We start from the raw sequence: 13,308 nt of genomic DNA on the forward strand, positions 1-13,308 counted from the left end.
ATATTCCCAGTTCTGCCATTTCTAACCTTTGAGACCCAGTTTTCTCGCCTATAAAACAGAATAATAATAGTACCTGTATCAGTAAGTTAACGCCTGACAAGGGCTTAGGCCAGTGCCTAGCACAGAGCAATTGCCAGATATTCTAGATGACAAAAAGGACTCATGTCAGCAGACTATGGCAATCTATTTATTTGTTTGTTTATTTATTGTGTTTTGGAGACAGGGTCTTGCTATGCAGTTTAGGCTGGCCTTGAGCTCGCTTTGTAACCCGGACTGGCCTCAAACTCACAAGGATCCTCCTGCCTCAGCCTCCCGAGTGCTGAGATTACAGTTGTGTACCACCATGCCTGGCTACCTTTTTTATTTTTTATTTGCTTTTTATTTTTCCTTTTCCTTTGGCACTAGGATTGAACCCAAGGCCTTTGCACTGAGCTATATCCCCAGCCCTTTTGGTTTGTTTGTTTTTTTATTTTGAGACAGGGTGTCACTAATTCACTGACTTGCCTGGACTGGTCTTAAACTCACAGTCTTTCTTCCTCTGCTTCCCAGAGTCCTGGAATTACAGGTGTGCACCACCATATCCAGCATTTTCTTTTTTTTTCTTTTTTTTTTCCCATCATTTTCTTTTAACCATTGTTTATTCATTCAGCAAAAAAAAATTTTTTATATTGGGAAGTGAACTCAGGACCTTGCGCCTGCCGGGCAGACACTGTGTTGCTGAGCTATATCCCCACATTTAGCAAATATTTTTTGTTTTGTTTTGTTTTTCGTCTTTTTGAGACAGGGTCTCGCTGTGCACTTCAGGCTGCCCTTGAGCTCACTTTGTAGCCCAGGCTGGTCTCGAACTCACAACGATCCTCCTGCCTCAGCCTCCCAAGTGCTGGGATTACAGGGGTGCACCACCACACCTGGCCTAGCAAGTATTTTTTAAGCACCTATTACATGCCAAACATAATGGTAAGACTGACAACAAAATCCCTGCCCATGTGGAACGTACAGTGTAGGGGAAAGAGACAGTAAATGAACTTGTGTATATTGTGAAGTACATTGCGACCTGGTAAGGACCCTGGAGGAAGCAGCATGGTATGGTGGGTCGGGACCACTGTCACCAGAGGGCCATTTTCTATAAAGTGATCACCAGCAGCCTTTTTGAAAGGTGGCGTCTGAGCAGAAGTGTGAAGGAGGCAGGGGAGCCATGTGAGTTCAGGGAAAGAAGGTATCTGGCAGTGTAGACACGCCAGGGCCCTGAGGCACGAGTACGCCCAGTGTGTGTGTGTTTTTGGTTGGTTCGGTTTGGGGGTTTTTTGCTGCTTTTGTTTCTGAGACAGAATCTCACTATGCAGTTCACACTGGCCTTGAGGGCCAGAACCGCCGTCTTCCAGCAATTTGCAAAAGGACAAACACACAGGGAAAGAGAAGAGGAACCTGGTATATGTTCTGTAGGCCTTTAGGAAACATGGGGCTGTTCCTTTGGCCACATACATGCAAATCTACAAAAAGGGTGATATTGTAGATATCAAGGGAATGGGTCCGTGCCAAAAGGAACGCCACACAAATGTTACCCCGGCACAGCAGGAAGAGTCTACAGTTTACCCAGCATGCTGTGGGCGGGTTGTAAACAAGCAAGTGAAGGGCAAGATGCTTGCCAGGATGATTAATGTGCGTATTGAGCATATTAAGTACTCAGAGTCGGGACAGCGTCCTGAAACGTGTCAAGGAACATGAGCAGAAAAAGAAGGAAGCCGAAGAGAAAGGTCCCCGGCTTTGAGCGCCAGCCCGCCCCGCCCAGAGACGCGCTTTGTGAGAACCAGTGGGAAGGAGCCTGGGTTGAGGAACCTACTGCCGGTGAATTCATGGCCTAAGCTGGGGATGGAGCTCTGCCGTTCAGCGCCGGATTGCCGCTAGGTGTTCTAGGCCCCACTTCAACAGAAAAAGCCGTCCTGTGTTGTAAGGATGGTTTTCTAATTGAACAGGTGTTCAGTGCGTTTACCTCAGAAACAAATACCCGGAGCAGATTTTCATCCCACCTGGTTAACTGCATCAGGTCTTTATGCTTCAGTGTTTTTCTTGCAGAAAGATATCGCTGAGGTGTGTTTAGGTGTATACCCACGTGACCACATATTTCTGAAATATTTATATTGGCTTGAAGACCCTGTAAATCAGCATGGGGAAAGAGATAGCAAAATAAATGGAAGTGACTGCAGTTAAATAAAGTCCATTTCAGTTAAATAAACTGTTTAAAGCACCAAAAAAACAAAACAAAACTGGCCTTGAACTCACTGTGTGGCCCAGGGTACCCTGGGATTCACGGCGATCCTCCTGCCTCTGCCTCTAGAGGGCAGGGATCACAGGTGTGTGCCACCATGCCCAACAGGGGCCCTTGATTTTTCTGTTGGCTGTCTCCCCCTGGCATTGGCATGTCAGCCCCAAACACTGCAGCTTCTCCTTTACTTCCAGTGCAGCGGGTCTTCGATAATCGAGGAAGAGGGAGGCATGGTGGCCTCACTGGGGAACAGACCCTCCCCGCCTTCCTGGTCATTGTTTTCACGCAGAGTTCTCCACACGGCAGGGCAGGCAAACAGAAGCCTCAGTCGTAGCCCGAGGTCCCGGCTGGTGGCCCCCCTCCTTCCCTTCTCCTTTCACTTCTGTGGTAGTGCTGACCCACTTGGGGCTGCACGGGTAGACTCAGGGCCAAAGGAGATTTCTGTGCAGAGCTGATGAGGCAGGGGAGGGACGGCCGAGTGGAAAGAGCCCTGGATCTGCCTGCTGCTGCAGTCCAGGCTGGTGCTGTCCATCAGTAGAAAAATTTGCTTACTCCTGGCGTGGTGGTACCCGCCTGTAATACCAACGCTCAGGAGGCTGAGGCAAGAGGATCGCCATGAGTTCAAGGCCAACCTAGACTGTATATCAAGCCTCTGTCTCAGAAAACAAACAACAACAAATAAAAATTTGCTCGGAACCCTCTCCAACACGGTGTACCCAGAGACCGTGTGCTCCTCAGAGTCAGCAGGTGCTTGTGAAGCCGTTCTCCTCCGGGGCAGCCAAGTGGATGGCTTCTTACCTGTTTGGTTTAGTTGGCGTAATGCTGAGTATGAGGTGACCCAGTGGCTCTGTTAAATTGAATCCTGGCTTAAAAATAAACCTGTCCTAGCCGGGTATGATGGCATACGCCTGTAATCCCAGCACTCGGCAGGCTGAGGCAGGAGGATCGTTGTGAGTTCGAGACTACCTGGTCTACAAAGTGAGCTCAAGGCCAGCCTGAGCTGCATAGGGAGACCCTGTCTCAAAAAAGAAAAAAATAAAATAAAATAAAATAAACCTGTCCTGGGCTGGCAATAGCTCAGAAGAAGAGCACTTGCCCAACATGCCCCAGGCCCTGAGCTCCCTCGCCAGCACTGCCAAAAAAAAAAAAAAAATCAGCTAGTAAACCTGTTCTTGTGTAAGCCATGCCTTTCTATTTCCAACTACTTTCCAGATTTCTGAACGCTTCAGGCCCCACGCCTCCCTAATTGTTGTCATTTAGAAGTAGCAAAACTACTAGCTACATGGCATGAACTTTTTGTTTGTTTTCTTCCGGTACCAGGAATCGAACTCACAACCTTGCCCTTGCCAGGCAGGCGCTGTTCCACTGAGCTAAATCCCCAGCCCCAAGTACTTTTTTTTTTTTTTTTTTTTTGAGACAGTCTTGCTCTGCAGTTCAGGCTGGCCTTGAATTCACCATGTAGCACAGGCTGTCCTGGAATTTGAGGCAATCCTCCTGCCTCAGCCTCCTGAGTGCTGGGATTACAGGCATGCGCCACCGTGCCTGGCCATGGCATGTACTTTTAAAAAGGCTTTGAGAGCTGGGCATGGTGGCACGTGCCTGTAATCCCAGCACTCAGGAGGCTGAGGCAGGAGGATCATCCTGAGTTCAAGACCAGCATGGGCTACATAAGTGAGTTCAAGGCCAGCCTAACCTGCAGAGCGAGACCCTACCTCAAAAAAAAGGGAGGGGGTGAGAGGTGAGGGATCCTTTTAGGATTGGTGGAATGAAGTCATTTTTTTTTTCTGGTACTAGGGATTGAACCTAGGGCCTTTGCACGGAGCTACATCCCCAGCTCCCCTCCCCCTTTTTGAAACAGTCTAAGTCCCTGAGTTGTCCAGGCTGGGCTCGGACTTGCGATCCTTCTGCCTCAGCCTTCCAAAGTGCTGGATTACAGGTGTGCACCACCGGGCCCACCTGAAGTTACAGATTTTTTTTTAAATTAAAAAGATATTTTCCATTTTTGGAAAAAAATTACTAAGGTTGAGTTTGCCTCCCACCCTCCTGCTCACAGTGAGTTTCTCAAAAAAAAAGCTGAAGGAGTCGCGTTTGCAGATGACTTAATTTATTTTCATATTTCTGTGCCAGCCTCATGTCAGGCCCTGTGCTTTCTCATCCCTGAGTATCAAGGCCTTAAGGGAACTGAGGGAAGGGAGGCCGCGCTCCAAATAAGGGAGCTCAAGGTCGGACTGCTGTCCCTGAGCACACTGGCTGAGGGAGTGCGGGAGCTGGGATTCCAGCTCAGCCTAGCCGCACTCGCCTCTCGCCCAGGCTGCGGCTGAGCAAGGCTCCTACCGCCCCGAGCCTCAGTGAGCAGCGGGGCCAGCGGGCGCACCCAGCCCTGTCCACCAGTGCCGCTCTTATCTGGGCCCGGGAAGTCGACTTCCTCCTTGCCCACATTGCCCAGCCAGCCTGAATGAGTCAGCCTCAGGGTGATTTCACTGTCCACGGTGGGTTGTTCGGCTGCGGCTGTGTGTCACAGAGCCCAGCCGCCAGCTGTTCTGACACAGATTTATGAGTCTTCTCCCCCCCTCCCCTCAAATGCGGCTAGGTTTGGAAAGGTCGCCTTCCCTTTGCCCTCTGCCGCTCAGCTTCTGGCTGCCAAGACTGGCTGTGCTTCCTGCTAAAAGCAACCAAGGGTGAGAGGCCATTGTCCTCCTGGAAAGCCTGGCTGTCCCTGGTGCCTGGAAAAGAGGTGCGGAGGACCGGGCACAGCGCTCCCTGGACAGGGGGCCGCCCTGGGTCTGTGCTACGGCAGAGGAGAAATTTCAGGAAGGCTCTCATACAAGTGCATAGTGTTTAACCCTTAGTAATAAGGAAACCAGCACGAGGACAAGCTTCGAGGAAATGGCTCTGTTTGCTAGGGCTGTCAAAACAGTTTACCGCCAATTGAGTGCTTTTTTTTCTTTCTTTTGGTTTCTTTTTTTTTTCTGATACCAGGAATCGAACTCATGACCTTGCGCTTGCCAGGCAGGCACTGTGCCGCTGAGCTAAATCCCCAGCCCCTAACTGAGTGCTTTTAAATCGGCAGAAACTGGTCCTCTGGAAGTTCATGATTCCAGAAGTCCAAAGTCAGGTGTCAGGAAGGTTGGCTCCGTCCGGGCAGAGCATCTGCTCCCTGCGGCTCCCCGTTTGTGGCGGTGGCTGGCCGTCCTTGGCGAACCCCCGCCTATAATGCTTCCCTCCAGTCTGCCCCAGGAAGGCCTTCTCCCTCATGAGTGTATCTGGATTTCTAAACCTCCCTGTCCTTATAAGGACACCAGTCTTGGCTTTCGAGCCATCCTAATCCTGTATGACTTCATCTTACCTTGATTGTATCTGCAAAGTTCCTGCTTCCAAATAAAGTCATACGCATAGGTACTGGGCGTGGGGACTGTAACAGAGGTTTTTGGGAGGCGTAGTTGAACTTGTGACACCTACCTCCCCAGCTCAGCATCACGAACCCCTGGCTGCATAAGGGCAGTTTGGCGTGCCAGGAGAACGGAGCCCCAAGCAACGTGGATGTCAGCTTTGATCTGTCCTGGCAATCTGGGCTGCAGTGTCAGCCTGTGAATAAAGCTCAGCAGAAGGCAGAGCGTCTCCACGGCAGAGGCCACTACCGCACTGGAGATGAAGGGAACTAGAACCGGTCCTGATGAGGGACGGCAGCCGCCCTGAGCCCAGGGTGAGGCGCTGGAGACCTGTACTGCACCTGGTTGCCTTCGCCATCTATGACGGCAGAAAGCTGGCACACTTCGCAGCTGCCTCACGCTGTACTTGAGGAGGAAGGGGCTCTGTTGTCCGTATCCAGACTCCTCTCTTCTCAGGCGGACCCACATGGTCAGGCCAGAGGCAATCGTTGCTGCTGCCACCACTGCTGCTAGGGTTTTGTTTTTGTTTGGGGGGCAGGGTCTTGCTATGTAGTGTCCTGCCTCACCTTTTAAAATGCTGGGATTATAGACAGATGTCCCCTCCCCTGAGCTTTTTTTTTTATTGAGACAGGATCTCATTATGTAGCCCAGGCTGGCCTCGAACTCGGAGAGATCTTCCTGCCTCAGCCTTCTAGGTGCTGGGATTACAGGTGTAAACTACCATGCTCAGCTTCTTCTTTTTGTTTTTTAAACTCTTGTTTGTTTGGCTACTGTCTTTGCTTTGTTTTCTTCAATACTGAGGAATGAACCCAGGCCCTTCTCACTGAGCTACAGCCTCAGCCCTTTTTTATTTTTTATTTCGAGACAAGAGTCTCACTGAATTGTTAAATTGCCTAGGTTAGGCTCAAATTTGCAGTCTTCCTGCCTCAGCCTCCTAGAGTGCTGGGATTGCAGGCATGTGCCAGCAAGTTGGATGGCTGCTGTGTTTATTGATGTCTTTGGAAGAAAGGCACTGTCAAGAGGAAAGAGTATAGCCAGGTGGACTGCTGGGGTAAAAGGAAAGATGGTGAGTTATTTACAAAGTCCGAGAGCACAGGAGTGGCAGGATTGCAGGGGTGACGGAAGTCCAGTTGCAAGCATGTTGAGTCTGAACCGTCTGTATTCAGACAGTAATGAAATGCAGGGAAGAGATCGTTCTTGTTAGGTGTACAGAAGGAGGAGCAAGACTGTTCATTCATGATAAAGAAGCTAGTACTCCAGTCTGGTTATCTGTTCAAGGAAACATCACTAAGTATTGACCATAAGGTTCTGAAAATTTATAAGCTAAATGAACTAGGTTTGTTCCAGTTTTATAATTCTGAATTCATGAAAATAAGTTCATGATTTAATTCTTTAAAAAAAAAAGAAAGAAAGAAAGAAAGGCATTGGCTGCTGGGACCACTGTACCTCCTCCGCACCAGAGGAGACCTGAAATTTGTCTGAGAGTTCAGTTAAATCAAGAGGGGGGCAGGGCGTGGTGGCACATGCCTGTAATCCCAGCACTCGGGAGGCTGAGGCAGGAGGATCCTTGCAAGTTTGAGACCAGCCTGGGCTACAAAGCGAGCTCAGAGCCAGCCTGAACTGCATAGCAAGACCCTGTCTCAAAAAGACAAAAAAAAAAAAGAGGAAGAACTGAAGCTGTTGCCTTTGTGTGACTGAAAGCAGACCCAGCCCTCTGGACCTCAGTTTCCCCGTCTGTGACACTGTGCTGACCCAGGAGGTCTGGGTGCCAGGGCGCCAGCGCTGTGACCTCTTGCCCATGCTCCAGAAGCACCCGAGGCCTTGAATCGCATCAGGCGCCCTGCGAGCTTTGCCTTTGCCGCGGAGCACCTCTGCCTTCCTGTCTTTGTGTGGAGAATTTCCTTCCTCCAGCCCACAGAGCAAAACCGGCCAGGAACAGCTGGAAAATCTGGGCTGGCCTGGCCTGGGCCCGTTTCTCCCAGCTGTGGCCCTTGGGCCCAGATCAGGGAAGCAGCCAAGACTTTGCTCCAGAGAAAACCCCTGTCCCAGAGGGGCTGGACCGAGCACCTCCTGGGTACTCGCAGACCTTGTCCAAGCTTCTTCCTCTCCACCAGCACCTGACAGGCAGCCCCAGCCTGCTGTAGAGAAGGAAGCAGAGGGGCTGGGGATTTAGCTCAGTGGCATAGCGCCTGCCTAGCAAGTGCAAGGTCGTGAGTTCAATTCCCGGTACCGGAGAAAAAACAAAACAAAACAAAAAATAAATAAAGAGAAGGAAGCAGAGGCACAGACAGAGGCCCCTGTCCAAGGCAGCACAGCTGGCCAAGAGCTGAGCTTCCTGCCCGTGCCCTGAAACCTCTGCCTGGGAAGAGGCTGGGCCCTCGCTCAGGTGGCTGCTGAACGCTCCGAGATTGGGATTCCCCTGCCTCACTCTCCTGCCATTCTCCCGCCAGTCAGAGCATTGGGACAACTGAAGTGCCACCTCCTCCAGGACCCTTTCCCCAACCTCTGCCCACCTCCCTAGTAGCAGAAGCCCAGAGGCCCAAGAAGCTGTGGTCCTCTTCTAGAGCATGCAAGAAAGGAGGCCCTAGGAGTCAGCAGGGAACCTAGCTCTATGGTCTAAACGTTTATGTCCCTCTGAAAGTCCTGGCTTGAAATCCTAGCGCCTAAGGTGACAGTGTTAGGAGGTGGGGCCTGGGAGAGGTAAGTAGGCAGCTAGGGTGGGGCCCTCACGGATGCAATTCCTGCCTTGTTAACCAGTCCTGAGACCTCTGCCTCCCAGTCCTGGGAGGATACGGGGAGGCTGTCTATGAGGCAGCTAGTGAGGAAGCTGGACCTCATTGGGCATGGAATGTGCCTGCGCCCTAATCTTGGCTTTCTCGGCCTCTAGAACTGTGAGGAGATACATTTCTGTGCTTGTAAACCACCTCTGGGTATAGAAGCCCAAATGGGCTAAGATACCGGGCTTCCCCCGCAAGGGCAGTGGGGAGCCACAGCAGGATCCTGCATAGACGTGAGACCAGCAGTCGCGTTTTTGTTTTAATGTTTATAGTCCATGTTTGCAGTACACAGTGATCATGTTCATCATGGGGAGCTGGCACACGTACATAACACGTCTTCATTCTGTTTAGTGCCCTTCCTGTCCCCTCCCTCCAGACGCGGCGGTGAGGAGGAGGGCAGCTCCTGAGTGGGGAGCGGTCAGGTCATCCACCAGAGGGGTGGGACCAGGGGGACGGAGAGGGAGCCTCACCCGCAGCCCAGGCTCCACCCCAACAGAGCATTCCAGCCGGAGGTGGGGCACCAACCCTTTCACCTCCTGCCGGCCCTCCTTCCTCACCCTGTCCCTGTCCCCTACCGCATCTCCAGGCCCAGGAGGAGTCACCCCGCCAGATGAGCCCCGGGGAGTGTCCACCTCCTGGCCTGCGGCTCCTCCCAGTGAGCGCTCTGGCCGGTTGCTGCTGCAGGTGGTGCTGGAGGCCCGCGGTGGCGATGGACGCTTCTTCTTGGAGGTCCCATATCATCCCTGTAACAGGGGCAGCCAGAGAAAGAATGGGGTGTGGCTGCAGAGTGGGCTGGGAGCAGCCGGCCAGGGAGAGTCCTGAAACAGCTCCTCCGGCTGACTCAGGCCCTCCTGCCCTGCTTATCGGGTTCCAGGAGCGATAAGGGCCCGGTTCCTGGACTGAGGTTCTAGGCTTTTGTTTGGGGCCGCCAGGAAGTGACTTAGGAGTTTTGCAGAGGCTTAAGGAGTGGGGCTGACTCACGGGGGCGAGGGCCGGGTGTGGTGGGGCAGCCTGCAAACACCAGGCCCTGCGCCGGCCAGGACCAGCAGGCAGCCAGGCGGAGTCCCGGAGGGAGCGCGTCCCGCTCCCACGCCCTCCTGACAGCTGGCCCCACGGAGCGGGGGCTCCTCGCCCCTCTTGCCGAAGATGGGAGGGGTGGCCCAGGGCGTCTCCTCAGTCTGTACTTTGCAAATAGAAGATGTTCTCAGAATATTATTCTCACCCCCAAAATGGATCAACTGTTTGCCAACTACCGGGTCCTAAGTGCTTCACCTGTGTCACCTCCTATCATTTTCACCGAGTGACGACCACCCAGAGGGCTGGTGTTACTACTGTCCACGTTTTGCAGATGAGTCAGCTGAGGCTCAGAGAAAGAAATCTCTCGGATTCACTCAGCTATGTAGCAGCACATTCAGGATTCCAGCCCAGTTCAAAATTCATAAACAACTCGTTTGAAAGTCCAAGAGAAGGGCCGGGGATGTAGCTCAGAGGCACAGCGCCTGCCTGGCAAGCGCAAGGTTGTGAGTTTGATGCCCGGTACCAAAAAATACACAAAACACCAAGTTGTCCCCCACAAATAAATAAATACAGTTCAAGAGAACTGGAGGTGAGGACAGGGCAGGGTGGGTTTCCAGTTTTGCGGGTCCCCAGGGATCTGCCCATAGCATACGCAGGGTCCTCCAAGAAGCCCAAACAAACCACTGTCCCACCCCAGTGATCCCGAGGGAGAGGGTTCCCCTCGTCTGTGTGATGAGCTGTGTGATGAGCCGCGAGCCCAGGTGTTCTCCACAGGCCAGACAGACATTCCGTGAGGAACCTGACTTCACAAATGAGCGGTTGGGTGACCCTGTCTGCCTGGCAGCATCTTCTTCCAGGCTCTTGAAGGGGAAGAGGGTGTGGTGCTCGAAGATGAGATAAAAGACCAGGAAATTCCCAACTCAGTGGGAGAGACCAGGGCCTATTAGTCAAGGCAGAAAAGCAATTCCAAAGAAGGGAAGGCTCTGACTCATGTCACTGCACCGCCTGTTGTCATCAGAGCTGACTCTGCCCTGTCAGCTTTTAGTAGTCAGGTCAGGTATTGTTCCCTGTGTGGAACCACGATGTCCACTGGGTGCCAGAGGCCTAGGTCCTGCCAGCCGAAAGAGTCTGGCAGAGAAGCCCCAGAAAAATGGCGTGGCTTGAGTCACGTGCCACCCCGGAACCAATCAGCATGGACTGGAGAAGGAAGGGCTCGCTGATTGGTGGAGCCAGTCTTGCCTGCCCAACAGCTTGATCTCCTGTGAGGTAGAGACAGTAGCCAAACCACAGGGACAAAGTGAGGAGAGGGAAGGTGGAGGGAGAGGCGGCCCAAAGCCACGAGACCCCCGCTGTCCTGGGGGTAGCTCCTCACCTACCTGCTTTTCCACATCCAAGGGTATCACCAGGAGTGAGCCACTCCAGAACTGTTAAGAAAATTTGCCTTGAGGGGCTGGAGGTGTAGTGGTGCAGCAGAGCACCTGCCTAGGCCCTGGCAAGATCCCCAGCCTCACAAAATAGATGAATACAGCAGCAGAAGCGGACTGACACAGGGGCTATGAGCTTTGAAGAACGCTGTGGTAGACTGTAGTACGCTTAGCAGTACTGCAGTTGACTAGACTCACGGTCCTTCCGTCAGTGACAGGAATGTAGGGGAAACTCCACCCCCCGAGAGTCAAAGCAGAGCTCAAAACCAGGGCACAGCCTCCCAACGCGACCTTCTGGGAGGCCGAGTCAGTAGACATGAGAGACTGGACGGGAATCAAATGCCCTGCAAGCTGCTGTCAGCTGGTTACAGTGCCCGAGTCAGTTGTCCTGGCCTGAGCATTGTTGTCCGCACCTGCTGGGTCTTCATCACAGGCCTCAGGAAGCTGATGGCACAGCCTAAGGACTCACCCTACTGACAGAGGGGAAGTGCTAGACGTCGGGTACACCGATTTCGTGTTCCCTGAAGTGAAAGAATGAGTTCTAAGGAGCAAGGGAGGTTAAGAGTAGGAATATTTATTGGAGAAAAGGAATGGGGAATAGGAATAGCTCCTGCAAGACAGGAGGGGGTCCCAAGTGGGTTGCCAGCGAGGCCTCTTCTCAAAAGAAGCTTTATAGAGAAAAATCACAAGGAGGGTACAATGGGGGACAAAGTTATGATCAACCAATAAGATTACAAGTATAGTCGCAGCCGAGAGTGGTGTCACATGCCTGTAATCCCAGCACTCGGGCGGCTGAGGCAAGAGGATCAGGAGGCTGAGGCAGGAAGATAGTTGGGAGCTGAGACCAGCCCGGGCTACAAAGTGAGCTCAAGGCCGGCCTGAACTACATAGCGAGACCCTGTCTCAAAAAAAAAAAAACAAAAAAAAAAAAAGTGTAGTTGCTTAGGTAATATTGATCCAGTGGTAGGAGGGCATAGGGACGACATCATTAGCCTTGGTTGACAATCTATAGTGTTAGTCTTGTCTTTAGTCTTAGTTTTAGTAGCTTGGTCTTGGTCTCGGTCTTACTGGGTAGGAGAGGATGGCCCACCCCAATGAGATAATGGGTTATTTATATGGGAATCTCAGAAGGGTGGTGCCAGTAATCTCAAGCTTCCCTTTAGGGAAGTGTGTAACTGCGGCCATTGTGACTTTAATCTTCTCCAGATGCCCCTGCAGCCTGTTCTGATGTCTTCTCATCTTCGGCACTGACTCCCTTCCCAGCCCTGTCTGATGGCCTATACTGTTTCTTCCTAACTTAGCTGTCTGTAATAATACCACTGACCTCTGTGTGGCTTGGGGGAAGTACTCCCCCTCCCTGGGCTCTTCCCCTTTCTGAGAAATGGAAATTACTGGAAGGTTTTTGCCAGAGCCGAAGGAAATAAAAAAATCTGACCCTTACTAAGCACCTGCTGTATGCATGCATCGGTTTACTTAATCCTCACAAGATGGGGAAGCGCCTACTCTGTTTCTCTCTTTTTTTTTTAACTGGGGATTGAACTCACGACCTCAGGCTTGCCAGGCAAGCACTTATGCCACTGAGCTACATCCCGGCCCTGCTGTTTCTTTTCCCTTCCCTTCCCCTCCTCTCCTCTTCTCTTCTCTTTCTTTCTGTTTGTTTTTGTTTTTTGAGTCGGTATTCCAAGGTGGCCTCGAACTCACTGTGTAGCCCAATCTAGCCTCAAACTTTCAACGATCCTCCTGCCTCAGCCTCCTGAATGCTGGGATTGCAGGTGTGCACCACCTTGCCTGGCACATTCCTACTCTTAGCCCTCTTTTGCAGAGGTTAACTGAGGCTCAGAGAAGGTTAACAACCAGGATATGCCAAGAAACCCTCACCTGCCCTCCAGCTCCTCACAGAGCCTGAAGGTAACCCTCTGTCCCCTGTGGGTGTGGCATGCATGCCCATGCCTAGCCCCTGACCAGCCATCAGCACTGCCGGGCACCGCCTGTGCGGCCTGTTCCTTATCCTCCCGGGGATGCCGGGACGGCAGCGCAGTGAACACCTCCATTCCAGAGAGGAGAAAACTGAGGCTCAGCAGGGTGAGCTGACGTCACACACTAGTGAAAGACAGATTAGCTAGGACTGTAACCCAGAGCTACATGAGTAATCAGGCTCATGAACCGACAAGTCCTGGGTCCCGCCAATCAGGTCCCAGCTCAGGAATTGAGTTGCTGGTGGCCTCAGCATAGCGCACGCTCCCCCTTGTCCAGAACAGAGGCCTGGAGGCTGTCTCTGCCCGGAGAACGTAGCAGCCATTCTGAGTATGTAACGCTGGAGAAGCTCCAGGCGTGGTCGTCTGCTCACTGTCAGCCTGCCCGGCTCAGGAGAGGGCCAAGGTCTGGGCCACAGGGCCTGGGGTGACTTCCAGGACCGGGCAAAGCAGATCAGGGTGAGG

The 13,308-nt window shown here is 52.3% G+C and overlaps 1 long non-coding RNA gene across 2 annotated transcripts; it reads right to left on the minus strand.

The window, feature by feature from the left end:
- Positions 1-8,494: 8,494 nt before the first annotated feature.
- Positions 8,495-10,216, minus strand: LOC102020473. Of its 2 annotated transcripts, XR_261419.2 has the most exons (4): positions 10,139-10,216; positions 9,411-9,932; positions 9,005-9,172; positions 8,495-8,832 (listed from the first exon to the last, which is right to left on the minus strand). It is a non-coding gene; the product is annotated as an uncharacterized LOC102020473 (long non-coding RNA). The 2 variants fall into 2 exon arrangements; XR_261418.2 differs by having other exon boundaries at positions 8,495-9,172.
- Positions 10,217-13,308: the final 3,092 nt, after the last annotated feature.

This window comes from Chinchilla lanigera, unplaced genomic scaffold (assembly GCF_000276665.1).
Source record: "Chinchilla lanigera isolate Chin_1 unplaced genomic scaffold, ChiLan1.0 scaffold00029, whole genome shotgun sequence".
NCBI lineage: Eukaryota > Metazoa > Chordata > Mammalia > Rodentia > Chinchillidae > Chinchilla > Chinchilla lanigera.